The 17152-nt window shown below is 31.9% G+C and overlaps 1 long non-coding RNA gene and 1 other non-coding gene across 2 annotated transcripts; both read left to right on the top strand.

The window, feature by feature from the left end:
• Positions 1 to 3334: 3334 nt before the first annotated feature.
• On the top strand, positions 3335 to 3441 carry LOC121228460 (small nucleolar RNA R71). Its single transcript, XR_005926036.1, has one exon. It is a non-coding gene; the product is annotated as a small nucleolar RNA R71 (small nucleolar RNA).
• A 4733-nt stretch (positions 3442 to 8174) lies between these two features.
• Positions 8175 to 9567, top strand: LOC121227983 (uncharacterized). Its single transcript, XR_005925495.1, has 2 exons — positions 8175 to 8915; positions 8988 to 9567. It is a non-coding gene; the product is annotated as an uncharacterized lncRNA (long non-coding RNA).
• The last annotated feature ends 7585 nt before the right edge of the window (positions 9568 to 17152 follow it).

Genomic DNA, 17152 nt, shown 5'->3' with positions numbered 1-17152 from the left:
GTAATCGAAGCTACCACTTTTCACTGATCAGGTAGCCGAAGCTACCACTTTTCACTGATCAGGTAGCCGAAGCTACCACTTTTCACTTGTCATTTGTCCTTGATCAAATAAGTGTAACCGAAGCTATCACTTATCACTTTCACTTGTCCTTGATCAGATAAGTGTAGCCGAAACTATCACTTATCACTTTCACTTGTTCTTGATCAGATAAACGTAGCCGAAGCTATCACTTATCACTTGTTGCCATGGTCCAACCATGGTCTTTTCCGTCAATTCATCTTGTCATTGAACTAAAGTTCTCAATTTGATCATTTATTTAATTTTCATACTTTTACATTATTCACGATTTTATCATCAATATATATGAAATAACACATCATGAAATTCATAAAATTAACAAATGATCACTAAAATTTAGCCATATAAACTCACAAGTTCGATTTTTATATTATAATGATAATCATAATCTCATAATAAATATTCCAAATAAAACATTATATCATTTCTAATTCAACATTTATCGATTATAACTGGGCATGTGATCAATTTATACACAAGTCATTCATATATATATGTATATTTTCCTCCTCCTACTCTTCATCCACATCATTAGTATAAATAACACACTTGTAAGTAACATTATCCATAATTTTCATTGTTTACTTATGTAAAAATTTAGGCTATCTATCCGTGTCATAGTCGCTAAATTATTTCAATCTTGAGCTACAAAACTCCAAATTAAGATCCGTTAATTTTCCCTGAAACTAGACTCACATATCTTCTTACCATAAAATTTTAAAATTTTTGGTTTAACCAATAAGTACAGTTTATTCTTTAAAGTCACCCCTATTCTGCTGTCTAACAGTTCCAACCCATCTTCACTAAAAATTAATTATCTCTTTGTACAGGATTCGAATGATGTTTTTGTTTGTTTCTCTTGAAAATAGACTCTTTCTGGATTCTAAATATATAAATTTAAGCCCCTAATTATTTTTATTAAATTTTTTTATGATTTTTCAAAGTCAGAACAGGGGAAACCAAATTCATTCTGACCTTGTCTTACAAAATTTATTATATCTCATGATTTACAATTCCATTTCTTACACTGTTTCTTCTATGAGAAACCAAACTCAATAAGATTTAATTCCATATTTTGTTCATCTTCTAATTCAATTTCTACAATTTATGGTGATTTTTCAAAGTTAGCCTACTGCTGCTATCCAAAACTATTTTAGTGCAATATGTTTATTACCATTTTTCCCCTAAACTTTTAATAAATAATAATTTCGTCCCTACTCAATTAACCTCTCAATTGAGCTGATTTTTCTCAATTAACACTTATTATATCACTTTAAACTACGTTATAACCTTTTGGAATCATAATTTCAGCACTAGACTTTAATTCCAAACATTTTCACAATTAGGTCCTAAAAATCAATTTCTATTGAAATTACCTAATAAAATCATATCATAAACAAATTAAAGCTTCAATTTCAAGCTATTTCATCATAAACTTACAACACTCAACCATAATGACTTTCAATTTCATCCATTAAATAAAAAAACTAATGAATTTAATAGTAGGACATAGTTGTAAAAGTCTTAAAAACAAAAAAATTATAAGAAAGAGGCAAGGATTAACTCACTTGGTGCAAAAATTATGGAATACCAGCTTAAAGAACCCATCCTATGGTGTTTTGGCTGATGAGAATGAAGAAAAAATGAAAAGAATTCTAGATATTCCAATTTGGTCCCATTTTTATTTAGCTAATTTTGGCAATTTTCCAATTTTGCCCTTCTTTCACCCTTTTCCTGATTTTTCTCAGCTATTACCACCCAAAATATCTCCTTTGGGATTATTTGCACTTTAGGTCCTTCCTCATTTGATAATTGAGCTATTTAATCCTTTTAGGAACTTTTACACCTTTTTCAATTTAGTCCTTTTTATTTAATTAACCACCCAAACGTCAAAATTTTCTGACGAAATTTTAATACTACCTCACTAACACTCCATAAATATTTCTAAAAATATTTATGGCTCGGTTTATGAAGTCGAGGTCTTGATACCTTATTCTCAACTCAATTTACCTAATTAATTCTTTTAAATCACCAAATTCACTAATTCAAAAATACTTTTATATTCACATTTGACTCATAGGTATTAATTTGTTAAATTTTTTACTCACTCGTCAGATTTAGTGATCTCAAATCTCTATTCCCGACACCATTGAAAATTAGGCTGTTACACTCGGTATTCTTAGTACTATATTAGTTATGCATTCAATATTTATACACCATAATTACTAAATTCACATACATATATTTTAATTAAAGCATATAAATACACAATGTAATTATATGAACTTACCGTGAATTAGTACGGAGTAAATCAAGCGATCAATCCACTACTTTTTCTTTTTCCCGGTTTAAATCCGAAAATGACTTTTCTTGATCTATATAATATCAAATCTAACTAATTTAATAATTATTCTATTCAATTCAGTCCAATTTCATAATATGACAAAATTACCATTTTGCCCCTAACATTTGACTTTTTTACAATTTAGTCCCTAGGCTCGTAAAATGAGATTCATGCAACTTTCGGGGGAGAAGAAGATGAACAGTATGGTCTTCTTTTTGTTTTATTTTTTTTATCAATTAAATCACCTAATACAAACCTAACTTTGACAATTTCATGATTTGAAACCCATGTACGTCCACTAACCCAATTAGTGGTCTAATTACTCAATAAGGACCTCTATTTTAAGGTTTTATAACTATTTTTCAGCTTTATCTAATAGAACACAACTTTCACACTTTATGCGATTTAGTCCTTTTTCACAAATTAGACATACAAACGGTAAAACTTCTTAACGAATTTTTTATACCATGATTATAACATGCTATGAATATTAAAATTATATTAAAATAAATTTTACGACATCGGATTTTTGGTCTCAAAACCACTGTTTTGATTTTACTTAAAATGGGTCGTTACACCTTTCCCCACAATAAACATAGGCTACATTTTCAAATTGATTTGGTGGTTGAGCTGAAAAATTGTTAAACGCATTAGTAGTAAAGTTTTTAAGCATTGAGTATATCGAGGATACTTAAGATGCAAGTGAAGTGAGAGCATACTCTAGTGACTCGTCTTCCTGATGTTACTCGATTGGTTAGCCATTGATAATTGTTGTTGGCAAACCTCTCGATGATTTCATAAGCCTTGTTATAAGACTTAGAAATGAGAGCATCGTTAGTAGAAACGTCCACTAGCATTCTCATGTCAGCATTGAGATCGTTATAGAACACTTCTAATTGAATGTAATGAGGGATTCCATGATGAAGGCATCTTTGTAATAGTTCTTTAAATATTTCCCACGCCTCATACAAGGACTCGTTCTCCATCTGTTGGAAGGTAGTGATCTAGTTCCTGAACTTAGCATTCTTGCTAGGTGGGAACTACTTTATAAGGAATCGTTCTGTTAACTCTTGCCTTATGGTAATGGAAGTTGGTGGCAATGAGATCAACCGGGCTTGAGCTCTATCCCTTAGTGAGTATGGGAACAACTTTAATCATAGTGCATCTTCGGGTACTCAAGTCTAATTTGAAATAATAGCTCACCTCCACAAACAATCTTAAGTGAAGGTGAGGATCTTCGGTAGGCATTCCACTAAATTGGCCCACTGTCTGAAGCATCTAGAACATGACTAGTTTCAACTTGAATTGCTGTGCCTCGATTTTGGGTCTCCTAATACCCGAATTAAGCTCATGAAACACTAGCACGACATATTTTCTTAGAGCTCTATCCCTATCATCAATAATAAGGATAGGATTTTGAGATGATTTGCTATGTTTCCTTGATTCTAATTTTCAAAGTTCATCTTTCAGTCATTCTTTGAACTGCTTATCTTCTTATTTGTCGAAAAGTCCATTCAATCTCAAAGTCTACAAGGAGTAAGTCGATAATTCGATCAATACTCATAAACACCTGAAATAATCACCGAAAAAATAAAAATAAAATTTAATAGAAAAATAAATAAATCAAAATGCAAAATTAATAATTTTACAAATAATATCTTTTAAAACAATCCCCGGCAACGACACCAAAAACTTGGAATGACTGAAATGTGCAAGTGTACACAATTGTATCAAGTAATAAAGTAACAAGTAAATTTCAAGTTATCGTACCTACAGAGACTATGAAAGAAAAATACTTATGAAATGTAAATCATACACTTTGGTGATGAGAAAAATATGTTGTTTTGAAGAAGTGATTTAAAAACTAAAAATTAACTAAGTAATAAAAATAAAAAGTAAAAACTCCAATGAGCGATTTAAAAAAGATGAGTTTTAATCAATATGACATAATTGTGTTAAAACGATTACATTCCTTGACTTAGAATTACTAAATCTATGTTCATGTTGTTACTAATATTTTCACGGCAACTTGGTAATTTGTTAACTACTGCACATACATACTTACTAAATTAACCAATCTCTTGAACATTTCTCAATATCAATTCAAACAATTAATCAATCTTCATAAGTGCATATAAGATTTAAGTAAGGTAACAATATATTTCTATATTGAAATAATTTAATCACAATAATCTTGCAAGTTATGCAAGGCTAATGTACTGTTTAATACCGTCGCTAATTTAACATTCAGTTACATTAGAAGATTAAACATGCACTAATTAAATATTGTGTCAATTAATTACAAATTTCAATACGTTTAATAATTAATTCATCCGTTACCTTACATTTTATAATGTAAGTATAACATAAGCATGATTTTATTTGATTGAACAACTTACCAGGTCTATAACAACACAAACATGATTTTAATAATTTAAGTGGACAGAATGAAATCAATCTAACATGAATTAAATTTAAGCCATTTTAATTAGAACAAGAACAACAACACAACAATTATTCATATTCATAATCACAACATGAACAAGAAAATTAAAGAGAAGGGAACTAGGAAGTAAATCTAGTATTTCTCTAAAGCCAGACTAGTGCGCTCCTCTTCTTCTCTGTTCATTCTATTGAACCGAGGCCTCCACGAACAATTGAATGCTGCTATTACAAGGTGGAAGAAAGATCTTTTTCAAGAGGGAAATCAACAAGGGAATCAACAAGAAAAAGGGAAAACAAAGAAGGGAAAGAAAAAGAGAAAGTGAGAGAGAGAGAGAGATGTGTGAGAATGAATGGTGTGTTGAATGAGAAGGGAAAGGGGTATTTATAGGTGTGAATGGCTGCTAAAAATAGCAAATAAATTTCAGCCATTCACTCTCTCTTGGCCGGGCTCACATAGTGCAAAAATTGAATGTTTCAAGTTTGTTATATTTAGCTTGGGGCAAAAAGATAAAGGCATAGAAAGTGGAAGGGTTTGAATAACATTTAGGAGAAGCTCAAGGATTATTTTTTCAATTAATAAAATAAGCTGATTGGATCAACCATAGGGACGGTTTTGGGTTGCCAATTTGCTTGTTGGATCAGTTTTCTATACTTAGCATACTAGGCCACTTTTTCCTTTAGGCTTTATATTAATTTTTAACCCAATTAATTTTGAATAAAAATTAAATATAAAGTAAATAAAATAAGAATTATTTGGATTGTCCTTGGCTAGAAAATAATTTAGTCATGCTCTTGGTTCACTTGATGCAAAAATTTCCTCAACGGTTCAAGCCTTTCAATGTGTCTGCCGAGCCTACCTTATGTGCAAAACTGTCGAAAATAAATTAAATTTGTGAAAATTTATTATAAAAATAATTAAAATTCAATATTTTAATAATTCAAGTTCAATTTAATTATGTTATAATTAAAGTATGAATTTTGACAAAAATTACAACAAAACTGCACGAATTAGAGCTTAAAAGGTGCTGAAAAAGTCTATATATTTTTGTGTTTTCAGCTTTCAAATGACTTGGCACTTTGCATACACATCAAACACAATACAAATGCATTATTAACAGCAACATACATAATCAAATTAATCCAAAATCACATATCCAAGCCTCTTAACTTCTATATCGAAAATTTAACTAGTTTTGTCGAAATTGGTGTTTAACCACTCAAATCTTGCTTCTAAGCTTAGACTTTAACTTCATACATCTAAATATTATTTAATTACATATCTAAATATCATTTTGTGTTTTATTGAGCTTAGGAGTAAAAAAAAGTTAACTAATTTTGGAAGAAAAACTTTGATTTGGTGTTTGACAAATTTTATAAGAAGATGAAAAATGTGAGGGAAGGATTTGTGGGGTTGTTAAATAGGCACCAAATTTTTAAAAATTGGGTTATTACTCATTTAGCCACTTCTAGTTTCTTCCGTTTTTTAAATAAGTTATTGCTTTTCAATTAAAACAAATTTTAAAATTATTTTCAAATTAAACCTATTTTTAAAAATATGTTTTAACCAAATTAATTCTTGAACACCTAATTTTAATTTCCTACCTAAAATTTTTAATTCTAATTATTCTAATATTTTATTTAATTAATTTTGAATTATTTAATTATCTAACCTATTTACAAGTTCCAGTTCACTAACCCCCTATCTTACTTTCTCAATTCTACTAACTCTTTTTTTGGGGTGTGACACTTTTGACAGATTTTAAATAGTTAATAAATAATAAAATACATTTTTTATGATATCGTAAAGAGTATTTGTTTTTCAAATATTCTTTTAAATTTTATTAAACAGTTGCATCTAATTATAAAAACAAAAAGTATTTTATTATTTTTAAAATTTTAATTTTTAGAATAAATATGTTTTTCAAAAACCATGAGATTATTTATCATATATTTTAAATTTTCTATTTTTTTCAAATATTTAATTTAAAACATAATTAATATTTAAAAAATTATTTGATAAAACTGTTTAAAACATTATTTATCATATATTTAACTACAGTTTTAATTAAAAAAATAAAATATGGAATTTATTTAATTATCATTTTAACATTTGTACAAATTTAAAACTAAAATAATTGAAAGTTTTCATTTTATATATTTTAATTTTTAATGGGTTTTGTAGAAACAAATTTAAAATAGGTAATGCATAATATATTATAACATAATTTTAAAAAATTGTAAAATTTTGTACGTACTTTGAGATTGTCACACAACTGAAGCACAAATTTGGAGGGGAAAAACACCAATAAATAATTATAATAAAAATTAAATTTGCAAAAATGGATTAAATTGAATATATAATAAAAGTTTCATTCACTGAGAAAAATATAATAAAAGTTTATTGAAAATGAATAAAGTATAATATATTCAAGGATTTTACGTGCAATTATACCCAGTTTTCTTTTAAATTAAAGTTAAAAGATAATAGTATTTTAATAAAAAATTTCCTATTAAAATTAAAATTTTAATAAGAAAATAAAATTAAAAGATAATAATATTTTAAGTAGTATTTATCTAAAAAAAGCATTTAAGGAGTAATTTAAAAAATATAAAATTAAAAAAATATTTGGAAATATATTATCAAATTAAATATTTTTGGAAGGATAATTGAGTTAGAAAGTTATAAAATAATTTTTAATAATAGAGATTAAATAAATTATTTTAAAAATTATAGAAAAAGAGGAGATGCACCACTTTTCGCAATATGGGCTTGTGTATAATTTTATGAATTGTTGTATTTGTTTATAAATCATTTATGTTAAACAATATCTGATGTTTAATTTTATAATTTAATGTTAAATAATATTAAATAAATATAATATGATTTATTTAAATTAACATACACAAATAAATATGAGAAATGAATGCTGATTTTCGCAACATAATTTATTTAAATAATATTTAATGTTCAATTTTATAACTTAATAAAATAAATAATTGAAAAAAATAAAGGTTAATATAATTTATTTAAATTAATTTACACAAAACACATGGAATTATTTATCATATATTTATAATATAATTTAATAAAAGGTAATTTTTTATTATATACAAAAAAAAAATATGATAATTGAATGTTCAATTTTTATATTAAATTGTTATAAAATAAATATAATATAATTTATTTGAATTATGTTCATTAAATACCAAAAAGTAAAGTAAATATAATATAATACATAGGAAGGCCTTAAATATAAAAAATATAATTAGTTTTAATGCATTAAATCATATATATATATAGGAAAACGAGCTTTCATTAAAAATAGCAGTACAGAAAGAAAAAACAAAGAGAATCCCAGCCCAAAAAGCCGAAACAACAAAACAAGCAAAACAATCCAAAAGTCTTAAATAGAAAGCCCGATCATAACAGCTCCCAAAACGCAGCAAACAAGAAATACATTGAAAAGAGCAAAAGTGAGTTGTCCCCAAAAAAGCCTTAGGAAAACAAAGGAGCAAATCCAAAAAGACGCCGCCGATTGCATCTGAAAACAACTACTACAACGGCCAAGAACACGACACCAAGCTGACAAAACTAGAGGCCTACACACGGAGGTCCGAGAACAACCAGAAAAGAACCCAAATCTCCCACAAACCCCCAAGCTCCCCACAACCCAAATTCCATTTCGCGAGAAACTAAACATCGGGAAATCGCAGCGAGGCAGTTGGCGCACCCATCCTTGAAGCATGACGATCTCTCTCCACCATTAGCTCAGCGAAATCGGGGATCCCCCCTCTGATAAACCTGACCCCCACCTCGGAGGCCCTTGGAAGCTAATAAGTGGGCTACTGTATTCCCCTCTCGATTAACATGCAGAAACCGACACCTTCTAAACTGCTCGACTAGCCTCTTGATGTCCCGGATGTAAGGCCCAATGATCGACTTGTCATGGTGAGGGGAACAGAGTTTGCGAGCCACAGTAAGAGAGTCGCCTTCAAAATCCACCTCCAGCATACCCAAATGTCACGGCTTCCGCAGCAAAAGCAGAAGGTATGTGTGTACTCACCACTGACGTTGATCCAATAACGAAACCCATGTTGTTTCTAATTACTATCCCCGTAGAGGAAGAGAGCACAGGCGCATTGAAAGCAGCATAAAAAATTTACCTTTAAACAAAACAATATCCTGAATCAGACGACCAGGCAACTTCACATGCACCGCATCAAAATCCAAGAGGTAAAGCCTGCACCCTACAAACAATATCCTGAATTTGAACTATGCATTTTTGTGAACCCGCTGATTTCTTGCATTCCATATCAACCACAAAGCACACATCATAGACCGAGAAACAGAACCAGTATACACAATGAGAATATAAAGCAACCAATCGTAAAACGAAATTTGGGAAAATTCACTAGGCCAAGTAATATGCAGCTCCTCCCAGACACTAGAAACTGAAGGGAAGTCACGGAAGATGTGTTCTAGAGTTTCAGCCGATGCCAAGCACAACGGGCACAATGAGGAAGCACGAATTTTCTTGTTGTAAAGGTTAAAATAGCTAGGGATAAAATTATGAAAAATACGCCATACTGTAATCTTTATTTTTGCCGGAAGTTTCATCTTCCATAAAATGTTGTAAAGAGGTCTGTAAGGATTTGCATCCCTGGTAGTTTCCGATGTAGTAAGTATCCGATAACCACTACACACAGTGAAGTCTCCTGAGTGCTCCGCCTCCAAGCCACAAAATCCTCATGAGCAACTCATGATAGGGGTATACACAGTACTCTGTCTGCAACATCCCTACCCAATATGCTGGTAAGTCGTTGCTCATCCTACTGTCTAGTAGTCTGATCGACGAACTTTGAAACAAAAAAGGTCTGAGGAACTAACCCTTATGTGTTGTAAATGACGACCAAGTAGGCCTGGGATCCACACATGGTCCCAGACCTGAATATTGGTACCCACACGCCAATTCAGGCCCTGACGCAACAATCCCTTTGCAGCCCCAATGCTCTTCTAAAGGTAAGAAGGGTAAGTTCCGAGATTCGCATTCATAAAATCACTATGTGGGTAGTACTTCGCTTTGAGTGCTCATGCCAACAGCGAACTAGGGTGTTTAAGCAATCGCCAACCTTGCTTTGCCAGTAGAGCCACATTAAACTTCGCCAAAGCTAGAAAACCTAATCCACCATTCGACTTTAAATCGCATAGCTTTGACCAAGCACACCAATGGATACCTCCTATTCACCCTGACCGTTTCCACCAAAATCGACTAGTAGCTTCTTCCAAATCGAAACAAAATAAAGTAGGTAGTAAATGTAATATCCCTAACTCATATTTGTCACCGGAATAAGGATTCGGAGCATTATTGAAGCTTATCGATCAAATCATATCATCAAAGTATCATTCAAGTCTAATTTGTAAGCATGCGAAATTCGATATATTTTTTTCTATGTCATGTTCATTTAAACATGAACTTAAACATGTCATAATATGACCTCAATATAAACACATATTAATATTTAATTTTTACAACTACCACATCATATTTCATTTGTTTCACAAATAACTCAATTCTCATATTTGCTATATAAATAGTTTTTCACAATATAATACACATATCATTTAAACAATAATTTTGTTCATTCCATATCCAATTCATGTATCTCAATCTATATTTCAATTCACTGTCCCATTTTCATTTCACATACAATATCATCTAACATTAATCATAATACAATTTCAATTAATTACCACTATTAACACGACTCGGACTCGGACGGATACACGGATTTAACTAAACACATCAGTTTGACACTTAGTGCCTCATTGGATAATTCGAAGTAATAATTTGACACCTAGTGTCTCATCAGTTAAACCGAAGTAAATTGGCACCCAATGCCTCATCGAATTAATCTAAAGTAGTAAATTGACACCCAATGTCTCATCGACTCGAAATCGAAGAAATCCTTAATCTCTTCCAATCTTATGGCATTCCATCTATTTCTGACTCAGCCCGATACAGTTAATAGGGTTTAATTACACATTTCAAATATAATCAATATCTAATACTGATTTTTCATATAATCACATAATTACACATATATTCATTTCAATTCAAAAATCAATCCATTCAATATATATATCTACTAATTCAATTCATTCAATCAATTATCAAAATATCAATTACTCACCTCAACACTTACCATTTACATTAAATAAAAATTACAACAATTAATAACTAGTTTCGGATTATAGAAATACAAACTAGAAATTCCAAGCGATTCCTTGTCGACTTTATCTTTTCCCTTTTTAGTTGAGGATTCTAGTACGACATTAACTACGGAATTAAAACAATTAAAAATCATCAATACAATACAATTCAATTTCATATTGAATATTTCAATTTTTACTCAAATATTTCCTAAATTTCAATTTAGTCCCTAAACTAAGACTAACTTTTATTCTTCACAATTAATTCTTTATCTTCATTCAATTTCCACTTTAAACTAGATTTAACTCTCTATTTTCACATAAATTCCTAAATTTCAAATTTTTCACAATTTAGTCCCTATTACACAAAATTTACTATTTTTCTACAATTTAATCATTTTTCATTTCTAACTAAAAATCTATCAATTTAATCCCTAATACTAAAATTATTCAACATTAACAACATCTAAAAACTCAATAATTTCTAAAATTTTGACATAGGTCGGGTGGTATTTAATACTGCGATTCCAAAAACATAAAAATTACAAAAAAAATAATTAAATTGACTAGCCAATTAAACTTGGAACTTTGAAACCCTAGTTTTCTCCTTTCTTTCTTTTTCTTCTTGCTTCATTTGTTCTTTGTTTCTTTTTCTATTTCTTTGTTTTATATTATAATATATATATACTTAGACATTAAGTTTTAATATTATATAATATTATAATATATATTTTTACTTTAAATTTTATAATAATATACTTATGCCACATCATTTATGAGCAATGACATAATTGTTTCTTTAGTCTTTTTAGTTTTTCTTTAGTTTATAATTCAACTTTCACCCTTTATATAATTTAGTCCTTTTACCTAATTACTTTTAATTCATGCAAATTCACCAAACCAAAACTTAATTAACCATACAACTAACTTCGTAAATATTTCTAATAAATATTTACGAGTCTAATTTATAGAAACGGACTCTCGAAAATATATTATTCGACACTTGTGACTATCGGGTCGTTACAATAAAAAAATAGGACATAGTGAAAGAAGGGATAGCCTATAGAATGCTCTTAATGAATACTTCCTTCCCGCCCTAGGACAAAAGCCTGACGTACCAATTCTCAATCCTGGAGCGCAAAAGATCTTTCAAAACCTAAAAAGTTCTCTTTTTATTACATCCTACTAGATTCGGAAGTCCCAAATACCGCTCAGATTCTGTAAAAGCCCGAACGCCTAAACAAGTAGAAATAGAAACCACAAGAGAATCATCAACGTTTGACTTGAAAATGATAGTAGGCTTATCAAAATTGATATACTACCCCAGAGAACGTTCATACTCAGTCAAAATACCTTTTAAAACCAAATCACCTCGAACTATGGCCTCCTCAAAAAGAATACAGTCATCTACAAACAACAAATATGACACTTGCGGTCCACCACTACTAATCTTTGCCCTACTGACCAAATTATCTCGGAGCAGTTGTCGCATAAGAGAGGACAGAACCTCACAACATATAAGAAAAAGATATGGGCTAAGAGGATCACCCTGCCGAAGACCCCACCCCAGAGAAAACTCACAACCCACTTCACCATTCAAAATTACATAGTATGAGACAGAGCGAATACAGTGAAGGACAAGATCCACTTAGCGTCTTGAAAACCCCATTTTCAACATCATAAGTTCCAAAAAATCCCACTCTACCCTATCATAGGCCTTACTCAAATCTAACTTTAAAGCAAAGTGCCATTTCCTCCCTCTCCTTTTCCGATGATAAGTATTGACAATCTCATAAGCCAATATAATATTATCCGTAATTAGCCAGCTATGAACAAAAGCACTTTGAGCCTCATCCATACACAAGTGCAAAACTATCTGTAATCTATTAACCAACATGTTTGAAATGATCTTATACAAGATAACACACAAGCTAATAGGACAAAATTGTTGCATACGGATAGGGGCCACTACTTTTGAGATTAGCACAAGATGTGTTTGATTAATAGTATCAAGGGACAAACCATCATTCAAACATTCCAAAAAAAAAAACACACTAACATTTTGCCCAACGATATGCCAACACTTTTTGTAAAACAAAGCAGGCAGTCTATCTGGTCCTGATGCCTTTGTTGGTGCCATTGACTTCAAAGCTGAGACAATTTCTTCCATCGTAAACCGAGCCATAAGGTTAGCATTCATGTTACCAATAATACAAAGCCCAACCCCTCTAAAATATGACTCGGGTCTCCTTGCCTTTGAGAGTTGAATAAATTCTTAGAGTACGTATTAGTTATATCAAACAAAACCTCTATATCCTAGACCAAACGACCATCATCCTACATCAAGCAACTAACCCGATTAATCTACCTCCTTTGAGTGGTCGATTAATGAAATAACCTTGTATCTCAGTCATGCATCTTCAGGCAATTCACCCGACTCTCTATTCCCAATATAACTTGTCCTTATCAATCTCCATATTCAAGTCAAGTTTTGCACTCAACAAATCCAGTATGTTTTCATCGTGTTTGTCTATCATGGTAAGAGTCGTAACATAATTGTGCAAACGATTGAGAATGGCCCCCTACCACTGCTCAAACTAGCAGCTCCACCCTTTAAGTCATGGCAAAGCCTACGGAACGCATCCCATACTACTTTCCCAGAGATGTTGAATTTATGGCTCACAAGACTCCTTAAAAACCCACCAAGCCTCAAATCGAAAAGAACACACACTAGAACGGAACGAACAGACAGTATCAAGGAGTAGAAGGCAGTGATCCGAAAGGTATATGGCAAATGCTTCAGAGAAAAATTTATAAAGCGATCCCACCACATAGAGTTTGCAACCTTTATCTAAACACTCTTGAATGTTGTTAGCCGTAAAATTTCCCCGTTCCTAAGTAAACTAGAGACCTTCAAACCCGAGATCACCTAAGTAGTAATCAGATAAGGCATTTTGAAATTCTATCATTCATCTTTCATCACGTAAGATGCCCCCTTCTCAAAAGAGAATAATATTTCGTTAAAGTCACCATGCACCAACCATGGCAAACTCTAGTCACGTCCCAAAGTCTGAAGTGTGTCCTATATCGTAGATTGAAATCGCAAGTCTGGAGAGCCATAAAAGTTGATAAAGCACCAAGTCGCTTCCTTAGCAGTCTCCTGGACATCTACATCAATATGAAATCTCGAAAAACTATATAACTCCACAAGTACATCCGAACTCCATCCCAAACTAAAGCCCCCTTATGCCTTCCGTCGATACCTCTATGCCATGTAAAAACTCACACCTTCTTCTCACCCGAACCATATGGTCACAATCCAATTTTGTCTCCATAAAAAAGACAATATGGGGATTGTACAATTTCAACATATGCCGAAGCCTGCGAATAGCCCATGGACTCCCCAACCCATGGACATTCTAGCAAAAGATCCTCATGGCTGCCAGTCAGCTTGCTCTTTGACAGCCGCTGATAAATTCAAAGGACAAACAATAGATGTAACATGTAACACCCCGAACCCGAGACCGTCACCGGAGTCGAACACGAGGTGTTAACAGACTTCTTAAAAATTTTCCAGACACTGCCAATCTGCGTAATAGTCGCTTTAAAAATCATATCTTGAGTTTCACAACTCGAAAATCAGTTTCGTGATTTTTCCCTGAAACTAGACTCATATGCCCATCTACATATTTTTTTCTAGAATTTTTGGTCGGGCCAATTAGTACAGTTTATTAGTCAAAGTCTCCCATGTTACAGGGATCGACTACACTGACCCTTGCGCATTACGAATTGGATATCTCCCTGCACAGAGCTTCAATACTGATGTCGTTTGTTTCTATAGAAACTAGACTCAGAGAGGAATCTGTACATATATAGCATGACTCCTAATTATCTCTGGTTAATTTATAATAAATCTCCAAAGTCGGAACAGGGAATCCAGAAACCGTTCTGGCCCTGTCCACGAGAACCTCAATAACTCTTAACATACTGTCCATATGATCGTTTCGTTACTTCCCTATGAAAATAGATTCATCAAGGTTCGTTTACATAATTTATTCATTATTTAATTCCAATCATACTATTTTTAGTGATTTTCCAAATCTACATCACTGCTGCTGCCAACATCTGCCTTTAAGGTAGACTTTACCTATTTAATAGTTTCTATGATTCAACTAGCCCCTTTAGCATGAATAGCACAAATTATGATAGTGATTAACCATTCCATACCAAATGATTATAACATTATGCTCAAACATATGTAAGCCATTTTCGCATGGCTATATACATTAACCAAAATATTCTTCCGCCACTAGTCTATTTTATACATGCCATAAGACAATCCAAAACATAGCAGTACCAAACCGTGGATAGTGATAGTGTGACTAGTTGCTGACGATCCCGAGCCTGTAGCTTCGCAATGAGATCTATAAAACAGAGGAAACAGAGTAAACGGAGTAAGCATTACAATGCTTAGTAAGTTTTAAGCAGTGGCAATAGATAACAATCAAATTATAACATAGTTGTTCGTATTCTTATTTCACTCTTCCTTCGGGCATACCATCCCCTTTCCGAATACGCACGTCTCATCATATACAATAGGCAGATAAACTTTCACGTAAAAGTGAGCTCATGTGACATAGATATATCGTATGATTTCCCATCACCTCTCACACTGATCCGATATCACATACTCATAAGAGTAGTCTCATAGATTGCTCTCACATGCATCACATAACTACCCTATGATTTAGTGCAATCAAGCTCACATATAGACTTGGAGTACATACCTGTTTAACCTTTCGCATTGAATATATTTATAAGCAACTCTTATTACGAAGTCTTACCCGGACATAATCTCCACACGCAGTCATCGGGTCTTTAGAGCCCGGATATAATACGAGCACGAAGCTTACGAACATTAATCAGTGATAATATTCTCGCATAAAGCCTGCGGGGTTTTAACCCGGATATAGTACTGCCACAATTGCCCTTCGGGACTTATCACATTTATACACTTTCACATTCATCACATCGGCCATTAGGCCTTATCTCACATACACATGCTCACATTCATCACATTGGCCACTCGGCCTTATCACACATACACATGTTCACATTCATCACATTGGCCATTCGGCCTTATCACACATATACATGTTTACTTTCATCACATTGGCCATTCGGCTTTATCACACATATACATGTTCACTTTCATCACATTGGCCATTCGGCCCTATTCACACATATACACTTTCACATTTATTCAATTAGACTTCACATACCACATATACTATCATGTACAGACTTGGGCTTGACCGAATCTACATCCATCACTTTCCAATGAATAATTCAATTTTACGCCATACTATCATTTCATATTCGAATTATCATAAGCTTACAATATCACGATTTAGAATTCAAGTATGGGTTTAATCAATAGCTTACCTATACTTCATAATAACCATTAGGCTATATGCATAAAGATTTACAATAGAGTTATGATTCTTTTAATATGTGCTTAACATATCATACTCAATCACATTATAGGCATTAATACTTAAAACTTACCTCGATTGCTAATGTACGTCAATTCCGACTATTCGACCAATTTCCCTTTTTTCCATGATCCGACTTCGTTTCCTTGAGTTCTTGAGCTAATGAACCAAATTTAAACTTATCACATCACTATTGTGTAAAACCACATTCGATTATACTATAATTCGGTTTGCAAGAAATACACTTATTCCTTATAACATTTAGCTTCGAGATCACCACCTCAATCATCTCAAGTACCAAACATGCATTAATACTCTCTTTAGTACAATATAAAATAATCGTACACATCTTTAATCACCTTAAACAAATTACTAAGTATTATAGAAAATCAAGGCATACTCATCGTTAGTCTTATTCGGCCATCTCAATACGTTCTAAGTGACCATATGTATATACGTCTATACTAAAGTGCTTTACATTAATAACACCATATCAACAATGTATAATGCCGACCCCTTTAAACCAATTATCCATACAAATATTATTTGTACACATTTCCTTACCTAAATTTCACATTC

The sequence above is a fragment of the Gossypium hirsutum genome, chromosome A04 (genome assembly GCF_007990345.1).
Source record: "Gossypium hirsutum isolate 1008001.06 chromosome A04, Gossypium_hirsutum_v2.1, whole genome shotgun sequence".
NCBI classification, from domain to species: domain Eukaryota; kingdom Viridiplantae; phylum Streptophyta; class Magnoliopsida; order Malvales; family Malvaceae; genus Gossypium; species Gossypium hirsutum.
This window is presented reverse-complemented; position numbering and strand designations above follow the sequence as displayed.